The following is a 5017-nucleotide window of genomic DNA, read 5'->3' as shown; positions in this document are numbered from 1 at the left end:
GGGCTTTCTCTAGTTGCGGCAAGCGGGGGCTACTCTTCATTGCAGTGCACAGGCTTCTCATTGTGGTGGCTTCTCTTGCTGCAGAGCATGGGCTCTAGGTGCGTGGGCTTCAGTAGTTGCAGCATGTGGGCTCAGTAGTTATGGCTCACGGGCTCTAGAGCACAGGCTCAGTAGTTGTGGCACACGGGCTTAGTTGCCCCGCGGCATGTGGGATCTTCCCGGACCAGGGATCGAACCCGTGTTCCCTGCACTGGCAGGCGGATTCTCAACCACTGTGCCACCAGGGAAGCCCTCCATTTGGTTCTTTATTAATGTTTTCTATCTCTTTGTTGAACTTCTCCTTTTGTTTTCCTGATTTGGTTAAATTATTTATCTGTATTTTCTTATGGCTCTCTGAGCGTCTTTAGGAGAATTATTTTGAATTCTTTGTCAGGCAGTTCATGTATCTGCATTTCTTTGGGGTCAGTTACTGGAGGTTTACTGTGTTTCTTTGGTGGCAGCGTGTTTCTCTGATTCTTCATGATGCCCGTAGCCTTGTGTGGATGTCAGTGCATTTGAAGGAGCAGTCACCTCTTTCAGACTTCATGGACTGACTTCTGTAAGGAGAGGCCTTTGCCTGTGGGAGGGGGCACACTGGAGTGTACTGTGACCCGGGTCAAGTGGGCCAGGGCCCCACGCATGGGGCTTGTATTGCCTCCATGTCCAAGGGGATGTGATAGCTTGACAGCTCAGGCCACGGCGTCAGCAGCATTGTGCTCCCTGGAGAGCGCAGCGGGGGATCCATAGTGGCTGCAAGGGCTGTTGGGGTCCTCAGTGGCGCCCCCAGTGGCTAGGGACCAGGGCAGGCAGTACTGGTGGCCGGAGCTGGGGGTGTGCATGCACTGGGCTGCGGGACCAACTGCAGGTGCGTGTCCAGGGGCAGGGCCAGTTGCAGACGCACATGTAGGGGCGAGGGCCAGGGTCAGCAGCAAGGGCTGGGGTCACCTTAGGGCACATTAGCAGCTGCGGGGCCCCTGGTTGTCAGCGGGCACTCCTGTCACTGCAGGGTCTCATCTTGGGCTGTGCAGAGCAGTGGAGTCTGGCGAGGGGAGTTGGGGTGCAGGTGCGCAGCTGGAGAGGCTAGTCGCAGGGGAGCCCAGTGGTGCAGGCCAGTGTAGGAGTCAGGCCCTGGCTATGTGTGTGCACTCCTGGGCCTCAATGAAAATTTAAGAACTGGCACTATCAGAAAGCCATTTCTGTTGCAGCCTAGATTGGCCCTGGTCTGTCGCGTCTTTCTCACCCCGTTCTCTGCACGAGCAGAAGCTGCTCACTGCCGCTTGCACAGGGAACTTTCATGTCTGTGAAAACTAGCAAACTCCCTTTGCACTTCTCTCTCTCACTGTATGTGTGTTCAGGGTGCAAGGAATTTCACCACCTTCTGCAAACCACAGGGAGATGCATGTTCAGTCAGGCAGAGGGGGACCTTTAGGGTTTCTCAAAATACAGACATCACAGAAGATGCCTCTCTTGCTTTAATATTTGCTGAAATATTGATTAGTTCAGATCCTCTGGATGAAGAGATGGCAACAAATTTCTAATAATTATATGAATATCACATAGTTCCACATATCTGTTTGTTTACTACATCCAAAGAGTTAATGTTTAAAAGTTTGAAGAAGATTGTAAATGATTTGTTTCACAGCTGATCTGAGTTCTTCATTCCAATCCCATATGTTAAAAAATTACTTGCTAACATTTGGGTACTGACAGTTGTACCAGGTACAAGGTGAAGCTTTTTGCCACAACTCTATAAGGTAACCACTAATAATAGACCCTTTTTACAGATGAGAAAACTGAGGCCCAGAGGGTTTACAAAATTTGCCAAAGTTAACACATCTAAGAAGTGGCAGAGCCTCCTGCCTGACTAGCCCCCATAGGATCCATAGCATAGGAGGGCCACTTGGCCTTGCCTTAAATTTAGATATTTGACACGAGGTTATACTGTCATAGAAGTATACCAGAGAACTAAAAGAAGTCTGTCATACAACTTGAACCAAACTGTCCTTCCTCAGTACACTACGGATAGATATATGTAAATGTACATGCACACATATATATGTATACACACATAATTATGTTTCATTAACATAAAATTATGTTACTTTTCATTTTTGTGTATGTTAAAGTCTTTAGTTAGGTAAACATTAACATTTTAAATATACCATAGGTTCCATAACCCTCGTGTTTTTTTTTGTTTTTTTTTTTTGCGGTACGCGGGCCTCTCACTGCTGTGGCCTCTCCCGTTGCGGCGGAGCACAGGCTCCAGACGCGCAGGCTCAGCGGCCATGGCTCACGGGCCCAGCTGCTCCGCGGCATGTGGGATCTTCCCGGACCGGGGCACGAACCAGTGTCCCCTGCATCGGCAAGCAGAGTCTCAACCACTGCGCCACCAGGGAAGCCCCATAACCCTGTTTTGATTTTGTAGTATACGGAGAGTCTCAACAGTGAAATTGGCCTGGCTGTGTCTTAACACTGAAGATGTTCCAGTGCATAGAACCATAGGATTAGGAGGGAAACTTAGAGACTATTTTGTCCAACTTCTTCATTTCATTTGTGAGGAAATGGAGACACAGAGAATATTGAGTAACCTCCCCAAGGTCACACAGCTAGAATGCCCTCCCAGTGACAGAGCAGTGTGCTCTGCACCCACTGCTCTTGATACCTGGCTCATGCCTCCAGACTAGCAAGGAGAGGACAAGTCGCACACGTGGGCATGTGTCACGGGAACATCCTGGAGGCCATGAAACATTTCTTTTACAATCAGTGATTCCTTCCCATGCGGTCTTTTTTTTTTTTTTAATATGTGAGAAAAATGATTCAATTTTTTTAGAACTTTTCACATTTCAAAACCCTTTTAAAACTGAGAATCGATATTGTACCTCATGACCGTCCTGGGAGGGGGTGTATGCAGGCATTGCTATTTCTATTTTTCAGATGGGGAAACAAAAGTCAAAAACTGTTACACAACTTTTCCAAGGTAACACAACTAGGTAGTGGCAGAGCTGTGACTGAAATTTAGGGTTCCTGGCTTGGGACATGGCACTGAACTGCACTGCTTTCCTGTATACAGTATGTCTTACAGGAATTACAGATGGGAACAGCACAAGCATTTTTGTTCTCCTGATGCTATTCATAAACCATTCTCAAACCCAGTGTATTTTCTCTGAAAGAAACTATTCTTCATGTGATCAGCAACTTGGCAAAAAAGATAATTAGATCTTCTGAACGCTATTCATAAAGTAAATGCTATGTCAGAATAGATATTAAGCATTTCCAAAGTTCCTAATGTATTTCCTTTCAGTGGTGAGGTGTAAGATATATTTAAATGAAGCTTAGTCTGGGAAACCAGCATATTGCAATTAAAAATGCAGCCCTTGTAGTCTTGCAATTCTTTGTCTAAAGCCTTTTACAAAAGAGGGTATTTTAATTCAATAAATAAAAGACAGGAAAAAAAAAAAAAGAGAGGCACTTCCAGCTCTCCTATGGGCGGCGTAGCTTGCAGTTCACACACACAGCAATGAAAATACACAAACAAATAGTATTTGATCTTGCCTTGCTGCAGGCTATTTTCATCTTTCAAGAGACCAAAGGAAAAACAACCTCAGAAAGTTACCACGAAAACTTCCAAATTTATTGCAACACAACGTAATGGCAAAATGCTATTTTCTTAGTGCTCACATTTTTGAATAACCACCATGGCCAAGAATGCCTGGTTTTATATTTACAATAAGCCCAAAGAAAATCTTGAATTCCCCTCACCATTTGGGGATGGCAAAGATGCGGTAGGTTGTTCAGAGCAAACCATCGAGTCTAATTATTCAATCTTATCCTCTCTGTTTAACCTGAGCTTGAGGCATTTATTTCATGTTTATACTGGTTTAACACAAATCATTCTTAAAAGAGATTTCGTATCCTGTTTCCCTGTGCAAAGTTGGGCTACGGTAGTGACTTAACAATGCCAGCCCTTTCTTGGGCTTATCAGTTTAAGAAGCATTCAACCTAAGAAAACACTTCCAGTGTAAACAAGATACAGAATTGCACATCTAGCCACATTCCTCCGAGATCTGTCTGAATAGAGAGAAGTATAGATCAACATTAAATAATTTCTCTTCTAATTTAGCATTAACATGCCCATATCCTTTTCTCATACATTGTTATAAGCAATTCGTTCTGTTGCTACTGTATTCCACGTAGGAAGTAAAGTATAAAAAAGGGCAAGACTTAAACGTCCTTTAAAGCTCTGCACAAGCATTATACTTTTCAACTTATTTTAACCATAATTAAGTTGGTTTAAAAGATACAGTGAAAGTCTTATTCTAATCTTATCTCAGCACAATTTACTTATAGTTGATATATGTATATTAGTTGTTTTCAAGGATGTCAACTACCACCCACTCCCATCTCACTTCTCCTGAAACTGAAATTTGTACAGACTGATTACTTGGTCAAGGGATGTATTCTAGTTTCTTAATGGTAAATACCTTTTCATGTTTTCATAACAAGGAATGGAAATCAAACTATCTACATAGCTTAGCAATTCATCAGACATACCTTGTTTGAAGAAAGCAATTTTTTTTTTCAAAATTTTTCCACCTCAGAGAATGGATATCCTTTTTTCCTTAAGCTTTTCTGCATCACAGATCCCATCCAAATTATTCTAAAGAAGAAATAAGAAGAGGTCCAAGCACCTTTTCTCTTCTGAGAGGAGCTAATCAAACATTCCCATCAGCCTCTCAGCACTTTGAAAAGCACATTTTATACCACACACACACACACATGCACACACACACACACTCATACACACACACACACACACACACTGCTTCTTATACTGGTTTTAGTGCTGAATTAGGCGGTACTCTTTCAAATTTCCACGCCCACTTTTTTTTTTTTGGTGGGGGGCGGCGGTTAAGGATTTCTAAATATTCTTTTCTAGCCCAAAGCACACCTTTTCAGCAAGCAAATTCTACAATTAGAA

At 43.5% G+C, this 5017-nt stretch overlaps 1 protein-coding gene across 1 annotated transcript in view; it reads right to left on the bottom strand.

Moving 5' to 3' along the window:
- The window catches only part of VIT (vitrin), a 125222-nt gene extending 120496 nt beyond the window's left edge, over window positions 1-4726 (bottom strand). Inside the window, exon 1 of the mRNA XM_028497146.2 lies at window positions 4591-4726. The gene's annotated coding sequence lies outside the window, so the exon portion shown is untranslated. The remainder of the gene's footprint in view (window positions 1-4590) is intronic.
- Between the last annotated feature and the right edge of the window lie 291 nt (window positions 4727-5017).

The sequence above is a fragment of the Physeter macrocephalus genome, chromosome 12 (genome assembly GCF_002837175.3).
Source record: "Physeter macrocephalus isolate SW-GA chromosome 12, ASM283717v5, whole genome shotgun sequence".
Classification (NCBI taxonomy): Eukaryota; Metazoa; Chordata; class Mammalia; order Artiodactyla; family Physeteridae; genus Physeter; species Physeter macrocephalus.
This window is presented reverse-complemented; position numbering and strand designations above follow the sequence as displayed.